Raw genomic sequence first — 19,128 nt, forward strand, 5'->3', positions numbered from 1 at the left:
GGATTACTGACCAAATCATAAGTGAGAGAAACAAAAGAGATCTGCTATACGAACAAACTCTAAATACTCAGGATCCGACTGATTTTGAGGAGTTCAGAAAGGCAAGAAACAGACTAAACTTTCTGTAACACCATGCTAAGAAAAAGGTATTTTAGTGAAAAGTATGTCGTGTCTGTAAATGATTAAATAAAAAAAACTAGTTTTTTTAACTGAAAGTAAGGAGCGACATTAAAACTTAAAACGAACAGAAATTACTCCGTATATGAAATGGGTTTTCCCCTCCGCAATCCCTCGCTCTTTACGCTAAAGTTTATAATTGTTTTAAAGATTAGAATTAAAAATAGACCAAATCTTAAGTGAGAGAAACAAAAGAGATCTGCTATACAAACAAACTCTAAATACTCAGGATCCGATTGATTTCGAGGAGTTCAGAAAGGCAAGAAACAGAATAAACTTTCTGTAACACCATGTTAAGAAAAAGGTATTTTAGTGAAAAATATGTCGCGTCTGTAAATGATTAAATAAAAAACTAGTTTTTTTTAACTGAAAGTAAGGAGCGACATTAAAACTTAAAACGAACAGAAATTACTCCGTATATGAAATGGGTTTTCCCCTCCGCAATCCCTCGCTCTTTACGCTAAAGTTTATAATTGTTTTAAAAATTAGAATTGTTGCAGAGTCAAACTTTAGCGTAAAGAGCGAGGGATTAGGGAGGGGAAAATCCATGTCATATACGGAGTAATTTCTGTTCGTTTTAAGTTTTAATGTCACTCCTTACTTTCAGTTAAAAAAACTAGTTTTTTTTAATTTAATTTCTGAACATTTTTTAATTAATGTATGTTTATTTTGGCTCTCCGCACATAAATTATTAAAATGAAATTTGCATACTAATTTTTTTTTTGGCTAAATGGCTTTCTCTTACTTTTGATCAGACGATTTTAAAAAATAAGGGGTTGGGAAGGAGGCGTAGTTGCCCTCCAGTTTTTCGGTTACTTAAAAAGGTAACTAGAACTTTTAATTTTTAACTAACGTTTTTATTAGTAAAAAATATACGTAACTTAAGAATTAACTTACGTAACAAAACTTTTATATTCTTACATTTTTATTATGTATATGAGGGGGTGTGTCCCCTCGTTAATACCTCGCTCTTTATACTAAATCTTAAGTTTTGTCCCAATTAAGAAAATCCTGCGCCCTTTTCATTGAGTTTCTCTTCCCCCATGACATATTCCTCCAAGGAAAGATCCTCCCACATAGCCCCCTTTCCTCAACCCAACCCCCAAACCAAAAGAATCCCCCTGAAAACGTCTGTACACTTCCCAATAACCATTACTGTATGTAAACACTGGTCAAAGTTTGTAACTTGCAGCCCCTCCCCCAGGGACTGTGGGGGAGTAGGTCATCCCTAAAGACACAGTTATTATGGTTTTCGACTATGCGGAACAAAATGACTATCTCAAAATTTTGATCCGTTGAATTTATGAAAAAATGAGCGTGGGAGGGGGTCTAAGTGCCCTTCAATTTTTATGGTCACTTAAAAAGGGCACTAGAACTTTTCATTTCCATTAGAATGAGACCTCTTACGACATTCTAGGACCACTTTGTCGATACGATGACCCCTGGAAAAAAGAAAGAAAAAAAACAAATAAACACGCACCCGTGATCTGTCTTCTGGCAAAAAATACGAAATTCCACAATTTTGTAGATAGAAGCTTGAAATTTTTGCTCTAGGGTTCTCTGATACACTGAATACGATGGTGTGATTTTCGTTAAGATTCTATGAATCTTATGGGGTGTTTCCCCCTATTTTCAAAATAAGGTAAATTTTCTCAGGCTCGTAACTTTTGATGACAAAGACAAAATTTGATGAAACTTATATATTTAAAATCAGCATAAAAATCCAATTCTTTTGACGTATCTTTTAGCATCAATATTCCGGTATTTAGAGTTTTGTTTACTATTGAGCCGGGTCGCTCCTTACTACAGTTCGTTACCACGAACTGTTTGACAAATTTATTATCTCCAGTCATTTCGGCTATTTTTATTCAAAAATAGGATCTTGAGTTCATGAGGATGCTAGAAATGATTCAAAAACTGTTCTTTCACATAAATTTGTGGATGATCGAGGGAAAAGATTCGAGTTTCGGTTTGAAAAATCTAAAAGTAATAAGGCTATAAAAATTGTTATAGATATAAAATCAAATTCGGCTGGGATTGTTGATGTAAATCTATTCACATTTAAAGTCACAATGATGTATCTACTTCCTTCCTTGCTTCACATCATTAACACATTCCTGACAACAGGCACCTTCCCAGATGCCTTGAAACATGCTTAAGCAATACCTCTGTTCAAAGAAGGTTTAGAGTCAAATATGGGTAACTGGAGACCAATCTCAATATTGCCGATGTTCTCCAAGATACTTAAGAAAGTGGTCCATCAACGCCTTAACGACCATCTTACGAATCATGGCCTATTAAGTGAGACGCAGTTTGGTTTTCAGAGAGGCCACTCTACTTTCCATGCTGCTAAAGTTGATTTTGTAAATAATTGTCATATCATTTAGTAAATAAATGAATTTAACTAAATTGAATTGACTCTTAAAAAGAGCACAACTCATTCACTAACATCAAAACGTGCATTAATTCAAAGCCATTCAGAAATCAAATAAAAAAAAAACAAGTTTTTCAACTGGAAGTACGGAGCGACATTAAAACTTAAAACGAACAGAAATTTCTCCGTACATGATAGAGTTGTCCCCTCCTCAACGCCTCGCTCTTTACGCTAAAATTGTTTCAAAAAGCAGAGTTGTGAGAAAGAGTCAAACTTTAGCGTAAAGAGGGGGGCGTTGAGGAGGGGACAACCCCTTTCATGTGCGGAATACTTTCTGCTCGTTCTAAATTTTAGTCTCACTCATTACTTTCAGTTGAAAAAACTTGTTTTTTTTTAATTCATTTTATAAAGACTCCCATTTTTTAAACATGACCAATCTCGCTTGAAATGTCAGTTAGCACTACAAAACTACTGGGTGTTGTCATCACAAGTGACTTAAAATGGGATCGTCATGTCCAAGCGCAAATACCACATTGTTCCTCCTTAAAATTTTAAATGTCTAAATCCCATTGCTTGAGAATCTACCTTTCATATGTACGCACAATCATGGAGTATATGTGTCCTGTTTGGCAATTGTCAGCAAGAATAGAGGCGGTCTAAATAAAAAGGTGCCTAAGTATTATTTTGAATGAGGTTAAAATCCTTTATATCTCCATTCTTCGAAGAACTGATCTTGTCACCCAGAATACAAATTTCCTTTATTTCGCCAAAAATACCCTTCATAGTCTCTGGGAAAAGTACCTTTTCCCTATTTAGTTCCCCCTTCGTCCTCGCCTCCCTCGTTCTACTTCAATAAAAATTCCCCTTTTTACCCCATTTATACTGTCTACCGAGAGACACAGAAGGACTTTCATCCTCTACATAGTGTGCATGTTAAATACATGAGATCCCCCCCTCTTTTTTTTTACCTTGCAACTCTTAAATTTTTAGCTAACAAATTTAGTTATTTTTTAATTGAGTTGTACTTTGTATGTTTTTGTGTGAGACTAAATTATTCTTATGTGTTTTTTTTTTATCTAGCTTATTCTTTTTTTAATTTTGTATGTTTCTTACTATTTGGAAATTTTCTACTGTTTTGACAACTGTTATTTTTTACAACTTTTTGGAAAAAAAACATTTCCAGACTTATTATATTTGCTTGTTTATTTTGTATTTTTTGACACTAAAGTGCGAATTCCGGTCACTTGGGTTTGTGATAGACGTTTTTTAGAAATAAAAACCTCATCTTATAAGCATCTTCCAGCCAACCATTCAGATTGTTTGGGTTGTCGCCTCTCCACTTAAGATCATCATTTAGCTGAATATCACTTAAGTGAAATTCAATTTTGTAAACAATGATAAAAGACCGCTGAAGTACAACAGTAAGAGGCTTCTTTAAAATTTAGCTTTAGGTGGAAGCGACGGCTTCGTTCCTCATTGTTGTCTGACTAATTTTTTAGCTGCTTCCAGATCACGCCGTAGAGTAAAGAATGAAGTGTTTTGGGAAGGGAAAAGGGTGGTACACGCTATCATATATAGTATGGCTTCTTCTTCTTTCAATTTTTTAGTTACGCCTTACTTCCATTCGAAATTTTATTTTATTTTTTTTAACTTGGTTTATCGAGTAACAGTGGTTGTATGTTTTAGAACGAGAATGCTTTTGATATAATAAAATCTAATCTCTAGTATCGTTCAGGCTATTCAATTAGTTCACGTAGAATGGAAACTGTTTCAAGGTAGAGGAAGGAAATATTTGTATAAAACACAAAAAACATGAGTTATGTGAAGAGCAGAAAGCTTCAGAAAAATCAATAAAATATGTGAAATTTCTTAAAGTTCCGTTACTTCAGACCTCATATATCAATATGCAAGGCACATCAGTCGTTTTATTTGAAGTTAGGATACCAAATCATTATGACAGATGATTTAATCGATATTAATTCCAAACGAAACATATAATTATAACAGGTGTATTTTACAAAAATAACTTACAAAACAAAAAACTGTTGCTGCAATTGCCTCTTTCATGACGACGTGAGTGGCGACTCCTTTTCTCAGGAACTAATAAGACGCTGCTTTTCCGCCGATTCTGGGCTTTAACTGATTCCTCATCAGACATTTCGTCGTCTGCCCCAGAAAGAGGAGTTGCGGATTCTGATATGACAACACTGTGTTTAGGAGATGTACAGTTGCTGTCGGAAATCGTATCACTGAAATGAACTGAAGCTACAAAAAGGAAAAAATAGAATAAAAAAGATCATTTTTAGCTGAATTTGTTTTATTTTTATTATATTTTAATTGACTGTACCTTCGCCAAAAGTGGAATAGAAAATTTTCCTGTACCTTCGCCAAAACAATTTTTTCTTCATAAAAAATAATCAAAGGATCAATATCTTAATGAAGGTTTTTGAATAATAAGATAATTGCTTATAGTTTTTTTTGTAAAGTTTTAAAATGGTTTATTCTTCCGTTTCTGTACAAAGTAAATTACTTGGCATAATGGCACTTATTAGACTAAGAAATATTGTGAATTAAGTTCTTTTGAGAGAGACAGTGTCGTTTTCGGAGGATATCTCAACAATATTTTAACTCTTAGGTTAATAATTCAGAAAATTCTCATTCATCAGGTGAGTTTAGTCTTCAACTTTACATTTTATTTGATTCAACTGATAGGGAGGCTTTAGCGAATTCCCTATCTTTTTAAACGTTATCGATTATTAAATTTATATGATCAGAGCTATATACAGAAATTATTTTGCTGCTTTTAAGGTTGGAGGTTAGGTTGGTAGTCTATTTGGCAAGGAATACCTAACATTAAGCTGTATGAAAAACGAGGTATATCTCCACTAGCTGGGACAATAATGGAAGAAACACTAACATGGGCAGACAATGTTTTACAGACTCTAGATGACAGATTGTTAAAGATTGTGTTTTTGGCCATTCTTTGGGGCCAAAAAATAAGACCTATTAAATAGAATCCTTTATTATATTTTATTTTTAGTAATAAATGGAAAGACGTGGGGACTTTTTTCGACGTTAAAAAAGTATAGAAGAATTGAAAGAAAAGTCGTATTGCGATGGTTATGATGTTAATTGATTCTGACAAAAGTAGGAGTCAATCGTCTTATAACCAGGGTTTTAATGTTATATGATTATGACGAAAGCGGGAATTAATAGTCTTATGATCACAGTTATGATGTCATTCGATTGTGACAATAACGGGAGTCAATAGTCTTATGACCACGATTATGATTTTATTTTATTATGACAATAGTGGGAGTCAATGGTCTTATAACCATGGTTATGATGTATTTGATTATGACAATAGTGGGAGCTGTTAAATATGGCCATGGAAGATGATCCTTTGAACGACAGTATATCAAAGATTAAGCTTTATGAAACGTGAGGATTAATTCCTCTTTTATGGATGTCATCTTTATAAAGGCTAGGTCCTTCTCAAATAGAGTGGGAAGAAATTCTGAAGACAAACTTAAAGAAAATAGGACATTCTTGGATGGGAGAAAACATTGAAGCTCTAATTGGAACTGGGTGGAGGAAGAGCGTTAGTAGCTATATTTACCCCGGCCCGGACGAACTACTTTTTGACCAATGTATTTTTATAAGACTTTATGGAGCATGACTGAATTCTTCCACCGTGTAAGATAAGCGGTATACTGTGCATAATAAATAATAATATAAATAGAATTAAAAATATAACTATAAATAGAAATATTGTCATCTATGAAATTATTTTCAAATAGGGCTACACTACGTCAAATGGATAAAACTTTAAAGACATACAATAAAAACAAGAACAAATTCATGTTTGGAGGATGAATATTACACTGGATCCCAATTTAACTTGGTCCATAGCTTATATAAAGTGCTTCTACACCGTGGTCTGAAAGCTAAATTGTGAGATTTAGTGTTCTTAGATGTATACTTAGCGCCATACCCAATATAGCAGCACTGACATAGTGGAGAGCAAAAGGTCTCTAATTTATTATTTGCAGAGTACTAAGGTCTAAGTTGTCATATCTGTGGACCCAACAATTTATGTCGAGAAAAAGAGCATAGATTTACTAATATTAATACTCTTTATCAATGCCCTTCTTTTTCTTGGGATTATTGAAAACTTACCATTTTCATTTTCCACTTCAGGATCGGTATCTTTGAGGTTGCAATGCCAAGACCAGGATTTCTTAGCAGTTCCAATTTCTGAAAAGATTTCTCCTTGTTGAGAAATTGTTCTTTCGCCTGGAGCTTGGTAACCGGAGAAATTTAGAAAAAAACTAGTTTTTTCACCTTCATTCACCCCCCCCTCCCAACGAAAATATCTTCTAGAAAATTGAATATCGGTGAGAATTTACCCCGGACAATTAACTTTAACAACTCCACGCGTAACATTGAGACGGAAATGAGAATGCAAGATATATAAAAAGCGTTTTGTATTGGATTTCTGCCAATTTCCTCTAGTGCATAATTTCCCCTAACAGATTCACTCCCCTTGAAACTTCCCTTCCAATAAAAAAATTCCCCTGTGGAAAAAAATAGCAAAAATTTGCTCCCCCCACCCCGAAAGGCATACACACTTCACAATAACAAATACTATGTGTAAACAATGGGCAAATTTTATGACTTAAAAGCCTTTCCCCTGGGGCTGTGAGGGTGTCATGTTATATCCAAAGGCATGGTTATTGGCCTTTCAACTATTTTGGGCAAAATGGCTATCTAAAAATTGTGATAAGAGAACTTGAGAAAAAAAGGTGGGGGTGGGGAAAAGGATACCCTCCGATCTTTTTGTAGCTTAATTTTGATCAGACAACTTTAGAAAAAAGGCGGGGGAGGGGGACAGGATATCCTATAAACTTTGTGGTCGCTAGAACTTTCACTTTCGTTTGAAAGAGCCTTCTCAAAATATTTGAGGATCATTGGGTCGATAGGATCACCCCTGAAAAAAAAAACGTATCCGTGATCTTTCTTCTGGCAAAAACTAAAAAATTCCACATTTTTGCAGACAGGGGCCTGAAACCATCAAAGCAGGGTTTTCTGATAAGCTAAATCTGATGGTGTGAATTTCATTAAGATTCTAATACTTTTAAAGGGTCTTTTCCTCGTTTTTCAAAAATTTGTTAAGACTAATCTTAGTGAAACTTATATATTTAAAATCGCATAATAAGCCGATTCCATTGATATATCTATTGGTATCAAAATTCTGTTTTTTTAGAGTTTCGGTTACTATTGAGCCGGGTCGTTTCTCACTTACAGTTCATTACCACAAACTGTTTGATCAATAGCTATATTTCAGATAGGGGCAATAAGCATGAAAGGTGACATACATGGGTCAATTCTATTTCAAGAACAAATGAAACAGTTTCTATGTAAATCACCCAAGCTTACAGCGAATATGGCGGGAATACCCTCCTCAAAGGGCTCCTTGAGGGGCAAATGGAAGCATTAATTATTATTTGGGTCAGCTTGGTGGTAATGCCGAATCATAAGACTAATGTCAAATAAAATGGTTTTTAAATTCGCTTTGCTAGTCCTGGATATGATGGAGAATGAATATAATTTAGATCTGAAGAATATAGGCTTTTTCAAAGGAAAGTCCAGAGGAAAATAAAATCTTGAATTGCCTAGAAATTACAACCCGGTCCCGCGTATGTCCGGTCCTGGGTATTGGGTATCGAGGGGCCTCTTGTTCGAGAGTTCTGACCCTCCTAAAAAATAGAGTTACAGGTTGTTAAATATTATGTTTGGGCCCTTGTTGGAGAGTTCTGCTCCACTAAAAACATAATGACAGACTATTAAACATGATGTCGGAACCTCCTGTTCAAGAGTTCTGCCCCTTCTAAAAAATAATGCTATAAACCTTTAAACGATGATGTTGGGGCTTTTTATCGAGGATTCTGCCACTCCTAAAAATAGTTACAGGCAATTCAAACAGATGTTGAGTAACCCCCTGTTTGATAGCTACTGCCCCTTCCCCCAAGTCCCCTAAAAAAATAATTTTATAGGCTTTTCAATACTCCTGAATAATATATTCTCGTTCAGACTAATAAAACGAAAATCATATCAAAATAATTTGGACTGCCGGTCCTACCCCTGTTCGATAGTATTGGGGAGACAGGGGGGAGGTTTGAGGGCCCCTGGCCTCCAAAAAATAAAATAGATTATTAAAACGATGAAAATTACAGATTTGAAAAAAAAATAAGCTGGTAGTATTATTTTTCTTCCAGCGAGCGACATTATCAGCGCCATCAACTTAAAGGGTCAATAATCTCTTTGACGGTATGAAGACACCTGTCTTGTTGCACCATCAGCATTTTATGACAGTATCAGTGCCCAAATTGAGACAGAGAAGGCCCCAAAGGAGAGTGAACGAGAGGGATTAAACATATTTTGTGAGATGATCCTAGATAGTATAAATCCTCCAACTTTGACTTAGATAGTTTTCCAGCCAATCTTTGTTTTAATGCAGAATTTTTGGATTGGGTGCAAGAGGAGTTAACACCCAACACAGTCCAGAGACTCTTGGCAGACGATAGAGTGGCTACCCCTCCTAAACACTCACAGTGACCGTGGAAAGGAGAAGCTGGGGGTGTGGGACATAGTGAAAGTGAATCATCCCCTGAATTACCATACTTTTACTTGTTGAACTCTACCTTCTGCAAAAAATATGTCTAATAGCGCAGACTTTGGGATCCTTTTAACTTAATTATAGTGGGCTGTTGAATCACGTATTCTACAGACATAGTCTTCTCCTATGGGGGCAGGATTCGAGCCCTTCTTGAAAAACAGATACAGGACTGGGGAGGTAGGGATAGGATCAACCCATCCATCTCACAATTTTTTTTTTGAATTAAACGAAAAATCGGGTGATTTTATTAGTATTGTATGCAAATTGAAAATCACTTGACCCAGACTTGCATAATTCTGAAGGGGTACTTCCGGGTTGAGTAGATAGTATTATGAATAAACTGGATGACTGTAATGGAAAGGGGAGTGGGTCAGAGGTGTTATTTATTGAGAATTTATATATTAATGGGTGTAATTTCAAAAAAGATTTTGTTTAAGAGGTGGGAGGGGAAGGTAGGTACAAAATACAATTCAGATTTGAGGAGGTGTAGTAGTATTCAAGAAATTTGTTTTGAAACAAGGTTGCATTGCTTCGATGCGCATTTGTTATAACAGCCCACAACAAATTGCAAAAGGGTACTAGTAGGGTAGATTTGGGTGATTTGGCAGTAAATGGGTCCAGAGAGGGGCAGATTTTTCTAAGGTAAACTTTAACTGTTTAAATGGTCAATATCAGTAACACTTAAAGGAGTAAATATTTTTAAGCGGGCCAATGAGCATTTAAGGATTGGTGCTACTGTTTTACAGTATGATACAGAGTTTGAGGAGGGGGATGTAAGGATAAAAACAGGGTAGCATATTCAGTGAGGGCTCCGTCCATTGAATCAGTGAAACACTGGGTATGACTTCTTTTCGAGCTTGCTAAAGAGGCTAATTCAGTTCCACATTTTTTCTATAGTCCATATTTTTCGGGGAGAGGGGAGGGGGACAAGCTACTACTTTCTAATGTGTCACTCTAGATTCCACACCAAATTAATATCAAAGCACTCTTTTAAGCACTATAAGCGTCATGAGTATCAATCTGTGGAGACATTTTCGGCCGCCAATGCCATCTTGTGATTCAAGAACTTTTAGAATTCACTAGTGACGAGATGGCGATAGTTTACGAGGACAAACTCACAGATGGACATGATACATCAAATTTAAATAGTGTCAAAGAACATGAAGCCATTGCTGCCTCTTTTGCATATGGAAAAAGAGACTCAAGAAATACGATACAATTGGTAGAAATTTTTGAATAATTGGGCGGGAAAGATTTTGTGGTTGCAGCCATGATTGCACTTATTAAAACTCATATTTAGTCAATTTCACAGGTGGGCAATACAGTCTATCCAATGACCGTTTAATCAGAGGACAAGTTGACCATTAAAAATTAGAAAATGTATTGAGTGTCTAAATTGAAATTTATTGAGAGTACTGGGGAGATGCCAGTTCACGATCATGATCATTTACACAATATCAATTTATCGTTGCAATAACTTTCACGGACTCGCCCATAAATCTTGCAATTTAAGTATTAAACAGTAGCTAATCTACCGGTTAACATCCACAATTCCAACTATGATTTGAAATTCATACTGTCAGCATTGCCACGTTTGCAGAAAGCTGAGGTTGAATATGGCACTTGCTGGATGGTTTTATTTCTCATAATATCTTACCCAAATCTTTTTAGAAGCTGCTAGATTTAGATTTAAAATGGTAAACAAAACATTATTATAATACATTCTCGAATATAATCTGTTCTTAAGATTCCTGTTTTTTCCCTCAGATTGTCAGATATTTAGTCTTATATTCTTAATTGTCAGTCTTATTTGTCAGATATTTTTGCGAAGTTAAACGATCTTAACTTGTCTTTTCAAGAAAAAATTGCGATATATTTACTTCAAACGACAAAATTGAAAGTTTTATTAAAAAGATCAGCATTTGGAAAAGTAGGGTCGAAAAAAATTCGTTCGAAACGTTTTCCGGTGTCGACAATTTTGTATTTGAGAAAATTCATCATAAAACTTTTATTGCAAAAACTATTGTAGATCACTTAAAAGCGCTAGAAATACAGTTCCGGACATATTTTATATTAAATATTGATTTACAAAAAATAGTTTGGAGTCAAAAGCCGTTTTGGATTGGCTTAAGTGAGATTGATCATCTGCCACTTAAAGCTCAAGAGGAATTTGCTGAGCTTTCGTGTGACTCAAACTTAAAACTACAATTCCAAAAAAAGCTCTTGACTGAATGCTGGATCTGAACTAGAACTGATTTTCCCACTATCGCTGATATGCCGTTAAATGTACTTCTGCCATTCAACACCACATATTTATGTGAAGTTACTTTCTCAGCTTTAACACACATTAAATCCCAATATTGTTCAGCGATAAAAAATGTTGTAGAGGTCTTACGTCCAGCAGTTTCAAACATTGCACCAAGATTTAATTTCTTATCCAATAAAAAATAGGCACATCCATCTCATTAAATTTTAACATAAACTTTAATTTAATATTTACCACGCAACGACTTGGATATATTCAAGAGAATTAAACAAAAAAAAACAAGTTTTTTAAAATGAAAGTAAGGAGCGACATTAAAACTTAAAACGAACAGAATTTACTCCGTATTTGAAAGGGGCTTTCCCTCCTCAACGCCCGCTCTTTACGCTAAAGTTTGACTCTTTTTCTTAACTCTACATTTTAAAACAGTAAAAAACTTTAGCGGGGCGTTGAGAAGGAAAAGCCCCTTTCAAATACGGAGTAATTTCTGTTCGTTTCAAGTTTTAATGTCGCTCCTTACTTTCATTTAAAAAAAATTTGTTTTTTTGTTTAATTTCTGGACGTTTTTGAATTAATGCATGGTTTGATCTTGGCTCTCCGCACATAAATAATTAAAACGAAATTTGCATATTAATTTTTTGGGGCTAAATGGCTTTTTCATAGTTTTAATCGGAAGATTTTGAGAAAAAAGGGAGCGAGGGAGGAGGCCTGGTTGCCCTCCAATTTATTAATTACTTAAAAAGGCAGCTATAACTTAGAATTTTTTACGAACGTTTTCATAAGTCAAAAATATACGTAACTTACGAATTAAATTACGTAACAAACTTCTATATTCGTATGTTTTTATTGCGTATATGAGGGGGCTCACCCCTCATCGATACCTCGCTCTTTACATTAAAGCTTAATTTTGTCCCAATTCCTTAAGAATGACCCCTGAGTCACAAAGGCAATAGAATAAATAGTTGAAATTACTAAAAATACTTTAGCGTAAAGAGCCAGGTATTACGAGGAGGTAAACGCCTGATATGCGTAATAATTTCTGTTCGTTTTAAGTTTTAATGCTGCTTCTCACTTTCAGTAGAAAAAAACTTTTCATATTTATTTTTTCATTATTTTTTTTAAATAATGCTAAAAAATTCTGCGCCTCTCCATTGAAAGTCTCTTCCCCCATGATAAGTTCCTGCATGGAAAGATCCTCCCTGGTAACCATCCCCCCAAACCAAAAAAATCCCCCTGAAAACGTTTGTACACTTCCCAGTAACCATTACTATATGTAAACACAGGTAAAGGTTTGTAACTTGCAGCCCCTCCTACGGGGACTGCGAGGGAGCAAGTCGTCCCCAAAGACATAGTTATTGGGTTTTTCGACTATGGTGAATAAAATGGCTCTCTCAGAATTTTGATCCAGTGACTTTGGAAAAAAATGAGCGTGGGAGGGGGCCTAGGTGCCCTCCAATTTTTTTGGTCACTTAAAAAGGGCACTAGAATTTTTAATTTCCGTTAGAATGAGCCCTTTCAAGACATTCTAGGACCACTGAGTCGATGCGATCACCCCTGGGAAAAAAACAACAAAAAAACAAATAAACACGCATCCATGATTTGTCTTCTGGCAAAAAAATGCGAAATTCCACATTTTTGTAGATAGGGGCTTGAAACTTCTACAATAAGGTTCTCTGATACGTTGAATCTGATGGTGTGATTTTCGTTAAAATCGTATGATTTTTAGGGGGTGTTTCTCCCTATTTTCTAAAATGAGGCAAATTTTCTCAGGCTCGTAACTTTTGATGGGTAAGACTAATCTTGATGAAACTTATATATTTAAAATCAGCATTAAAATACCATTCTTTTGATGGAACTATTGGTATCAAAATTCCGTTTTTTAGAGTTTTGGTTACTATTGAGCCTGGTCGCTCCTTACTACAGTTCGTTACCACGAACTGTTTGATTAAGACGGTCAGAATCCACTTTTGTTTTTGAAACTATAATAAAAACATTTCTATAACATTTTGTGCAAATTTCAATTTTAAATTTTTATATGTTTCAAAACGAATTCTAAATTTATATATTTTCATATGCATATGTATATTGTTGCCTAATAAATATATCATCAAAAAATACTAATTTATTTTTCTTTTATATTTGTTGGGGTCGCTAAGCAACTCGCAATCGTAAATGGGGTCGGGAATCACAAAAGTTTAAGAAGCCCTGCCCTATGTGAAGGATAAATTTGGTATGACTGTTTATAGAAACTGTGTAGAAAGTAATCTAGTTCCAAGAGTGAAAGACAGAGCAATTTGCTCTTTAAAATTTAAAAACTACATGGTTAGACTAGAGAAAAATCCCAAGTCCATATCGGACAAAGTGAGTGTGTGTGCGGATGGTGGAGGAGTTCTACATGGACACTACTTCGAACCGAGATGAATGTGTGCAATACAGGCAACATCTCGGTCTGGAATAAATTCAATAGTAGGCGGGACGGGGTTCTTTTTTTTATTTCACTAGTGCTTTTTTTACATGTGTGTTTGTTCCGTGTAAGGCAGAGTTTTTATTGTTGTTTTTTATATGTCGGTATATTTTTCTATATCCTGACATAAAAAGTGTTTAATATTATACTATTGTTTACCTGGCGTCTGCCTGGCTCCGTCCTTTGGCCACCGCAACGACCGCCGTGCTTTTCAAGGTCCCCTCTCAAGAACTTTCATATCGTGTCGCTGTTTAATATTTTTCTCCCAAGTGTCTATTTTATCTAAATAAAAATGTTTGTTGTTTTTCCCAAGTGCCTACTGTGTGTTATTTAAAATAAATGTGACATTCGAATGTCACTATTATTTTGTAGTGAATTTTTTGTCAGTAAAGAAACCATTTATTATTCTTAATTTTTTTATTCTCGAACATAGGAAATTAATATTTATTCAACAGATTGAGGCATTTTAGAGTTAGTTGTATTTAAAAATTGAAAAGAGCAAACTCTACATTCAGATCGTTTCCTTGCGGGACATCAATGTCTGGCAAAACAAGACTTCTAACGAAAATTATTCAATATCGTAAAAAAATATTTTATAAAATTCGGAAAATATCTGCTATTTTTATAGCGTGTAGCAAGAGTTGTATGGTAAAATAAAGACTATTATACCAGACACAAAATTCATATAAAGGCTTAATGTATTTAACGTTATAGAACCAAACTATTTAACTGAACCAAATGATTCATCTGGATCTATTGAAGAACGGTCTCAAGAGATGCTACAATTATTCAAGGTCCAATCTCATCATGAAAAAATATCTGTACCAGCTGTTCTCCACATATTTTTTCATCAGAACAAATTTATGAGGTCACTTGCTTTGAATTGTACTAAATATATTACCTACAGTACTGTTCGTGATTAACATTACCTCATAAGTTTAAATAACAAATATATCCCTGTGAATCGAAATTTCTACTCTTAGCACACAATCAGGCTTAAAATAGACCTATAGTTACATTGTGATGTATCTCAATCAGAAGATACCCAAGCATTTGACTGTAGTCACCAACATTTTTGACAATAAAATTACCATATTTTTACCAGTGAACAGTAAAAGGTCATTAGTTGACATCAAGTTGCTGAAGAAACTACAAGAAAACTGATATTTATTTTACGTCCAAGGTAATTCAAAACCAAGGCTTAGGAAAGCTACACTCAAACATGAGGTTGAAAAAGAATTCATTAATCTCTTATCAGAGCTTTGTTTAAATTTAACTGAGAGTGATGTTCTGCTGCTAGAAGTATTTTGGGAACAGACAAAGCTAAATCGTTCACTAGTGCGTGCCATAGCTGGCAAAAACAAGGGGAAAAAATTTAAAAGGAAAAGGGTTCTTCATGTAGGCTGTCCTGAACACTTGAAAGTGTTCTTCAAAAAATCGGACCATATACTTGAACATTAGGGGGGGGGGTAAGTATAGCGGGTTTGCATGCCTAAGGTGTTAGTTACAATTATTCTGCATATTATATAGTAAGAATAGTTTTCCACCAACACACTGTCCAAATATTTTACCCCTACAGACTTCACTTTCAGCAACAGTTTTCCACCTTCACTTTCAGCAATATAAGTCAAGAATGTTTTACATTACTCACGATTTAAGATTTAGACAATGGCCTGTAAGCACAGCTGACATCTAATATAATCAATATTTGAGTCTAAATTAAGAAAAGAGGCGCATTTAAGAAAAAGAGGCTGGGGAAAATTTTACTTCCAATAAATTCTAACGGCTGTAAAAGAGCTTCTTTGCACTTTTACAGCCGTTAATTGCTGGACCTTTAAAAACTATTTCCTAAAAAATGGCTAACCCTTACAAGCTGAAACCAATAGAATTGGTCCTTTGGCCAAAACAGCACTTTGAGGGCAATCTAAGTAAATTTATCAACAATATGACAATTGCTGACAATGAAAAATTAATTTTACTACGAGTGGAAGGCATAAACCCTACCGTGAGAAGCCGCTAAAAAAATTCCATTGATTGCAAAAAGGAAACGCCTCAACCAGAGTCCTGGTTGAACTTCGCTGAGGTAAGGATGCTGGGACTGTTTTGAAAAACTGTTACATTTTAGTTTTATTGATTTTATCCTTTTGTAAGTTGTTTTTTCTCATTTGTATTGCTAAGAACGGCTCTTGGACATAGGGCCGAAATATTCATTCTAATTTGTTTCCCGCTGTCTTAAGAAATTCTTTACTGTTCTTCTTCTTTTTGGCGTTAGAGATCAAATAACGATACTGAAAATACTCTTCTGGTTATTGACATTCTAATGAATCTATTTGTCATGTTCTATCTAAATACCCAAGCAAAGTTTTCACAACAATTTCAAAAGCTTTCACATGTGCTATGACTCAACTGGGAACGCTTTAATCTTTAACATTTTCGAAAATGTCATACAATCCCTTTTGTATTTCGCACGGCCGTACTGTATTGATCTTTTGAAGGATGATCAAAATTCTTCATCAATAATTTTATTAGGTTCTTAAAAAATTCCTCTAGCCTTCTCATGCAAGCCTAGATACCCAAGAAAATACCCCAAGGTTTTTGGGGGTTAGGATGCTCTTCTATACACCAGAAGCTATACAAAAGTAATATATGCACTATCATTTCACTGAAAATCCAATACATGAAAACGATGTATTTTCTCCCAAGAAAAGGCAGAATTATATTCATATAATGGTTTTTCAGTTTGACAATAACACATCTAAGATTATCAATACAGCATAAACGTCCATAATAAAAACATTAAATTCATTGGTTCCGCATTGCCAACTTTTTGCCATTAAATGCATAAATCGAATTCTCTAAGTTAACAATCTTAAACCAAACAGACTACGCTGAATTGCGCAACTCTCATTTAACTCCCCCAAACAACTAGCGGTGTTGGCTCTTTAATGAATACGGAACATATTTTCAACAGAAATTAGTCTTTCTCCGATGGTTTTTCAACATATTTGAGAAAATGAATTATTTTAGTCATTTCATAATTATTATTTCGCCATTAGTAAGCATATAGATACGGTAAATTCTGGCATTTCGACAAGCAAGATCGCCTTCCCAACTTTTATCAAGGTTCACTCTATATATAAAAAAGCCTAGCTACATCTTTTTAAGATTAGCATTAATCCGTAAATATAAAATGGTGGGTCTAGAAACAGATCTGTCGAAACTGTTTTTGAGACATAACCACAAAACCAGTTTTCCTTTATGACATCCCCATCTTAAAAGGGGATGTTCAAACTTATAAGTATCCAACACATGTTCGTGTATAATAAGGGATTTTCATTAATTGTTTTGATGAACGCCGTTTTGTATTTTATCTGTCTTGTACTCCGTTCCTATGAACTATCCCTAACTCTAGGATCAACAAGTAGTTTGCAAGAATGCAAAGAAGCAATATTTTATTGATTTAATTTCTATTAAAATAAGGAAAAAAATGGTCTTGAATGTTGAGTCAGGAAGGGGTTCCTTGGCAGGAGCAGAGGCCACATAATTGCACAGCTTCAATGAGCAGTAAATTCGTTAGGTGAAGGATGAGCAAAAAAGAATATTGATTAGAAAATTTTTTAGGGTTCTATTTTTTTTTGTAAAATATGAAAAGGTGAGAGAAAGAAAAATACACGCGAATTTTACTGAGATTCTATTTAACTTAAGGTTTAGAACCCTTGATTTTTTATTTATTTAAACTTTAAAATTATAAGAAACCAGTTCTGCTGCACTGTCTTTTTATGTAAAATAAGCGTCTATACACAAAAAGACGAATGCAACAGAAAACAGGCTTATGCAGTTCGAAATCTACTGCCCAGCAGCTACTTCGTTACCTAGAAAAGAAGAGGAACGTCAATCATTTACAGACAATAAATACTATGTTTTTCCGACCTAAAAAATTTATAAAGGGATAAATTTTGAAGACTGGCTAAATATATTACAAGAGCGAAAACCTCAAGGTGGTTGGGATGCTAGGTCAAGACCTTTTTTCCCTTACTATTAACAAATCCCTTTAGACTTTCGTGGTTCATTTTGTTATGTAAAAAAGCACAGAGACAAATGCGTTCCTTCAAATTCAATTAGCAAATACAAGAAATATGTTTAAAAATGAAAATGTATATAAAAGCCCCATTTGATAAAGTTGATCCACACCATATTTAAAGAATTTCTGTGTAATTATGGATCATTAAGCACCATCTATTAAAAGATGAGGCCGTGAGTCGGTATAAGCATAGATGATTTTTTGGAGAAGAATTTTCTGGGGAAAAACTTTCATGGGTAAAGAAGGTGTAATTTGAAAAGTCAAGACTTCAGAAAATAAAATAAGTTTGTTTTTGTAAGACAATATTTTATTCCAACAAAACGGCTATCACAAGCACAAAAGGGCCGAATTCGCTCTTTAGTGTCAGTATAAAAAGAGCGCTAAGAGTTCATAAGGCGCTTGTGACGAAGTCGGAAGAGCCAAGAGAACATATGGCATGAGCTCTAGCAAAATTCTAAGAATCAATAGATTGATTTAAAGGAAATCAGAGGCTTAATAAAGGTCAGGATTTAAAATAAGAGCTCTAAGACACGCGCTACTTCTAAATTCATTAAGATTTGATCACCCAATTGTACCAAGTTTCATGCCCCCTGGTTTCATCTCTCGTCTCTATGAGTTTTCCAAGATTTCCTTTTGTCCCCTCCAACTCCCCCCAGTGTAACCAGATCTGTTTGGAATTTAAAATAAGACCTCTGAGACATGAATTCCTTCTAAATATCAAATTTCATTAAGATCCAGTCACCCGACCTTAGGTTAAAGTACCTCAATTTTTCTAATTTTTTCGAATCAACACCCCCCCCCCCCAACTCCCCACAAAGAGAGCAGATTCAGTCCAATTGTGTCAATCACGTATTTAAGACTTGTGCTTATTTTTCCCACCAAGTTTAATCCCAATCTCTCCACTCCAGGCGTTTTCCAAGATTTCCTGTTTCCCCTCCAACTAAATAAAATCAAGTATTAAATAAAATAAAAGCACTGGTATAAAAAAAATCCCCTAATATTAAATAAAAGCAAGGACTTAAAAATTTGCCCTTGTCTGTTAAACGGAACACACTCAAGAATTAGGCCGGTGTAAGATCTGACATAAACC

At 34.7% G+C, this 19,128-nt stretch overlaps 1 protein-coding gene across 1 annotated transcript in view; it reads right to left on the minus strand.

Annotated features, from left to right (window-relative positions):
- The window catches only part of LOC136037707 (uncharacterized), a 98,915-nt gene that overhangs the window by 60,756 nt on the left and 19,031 nt on the right, over positions 1-19,128 (minus strand). The window lies entirely within an intron of this gene.

The sequence above is a fragment of the Artemia franciscana genome, chromosome 17, assembly GCF_032884065.1.
Source record: "Artemia franciscana chromosome 17, ASM3288406v1, whole genome shotgun sequence".
Classification (NCBI taxonomy): Eukaryota; Metazoa; Arthropoda; class Branchiopoda; order Anostraca; family Artemiidae; genus Artemia; species Artemia franciscana.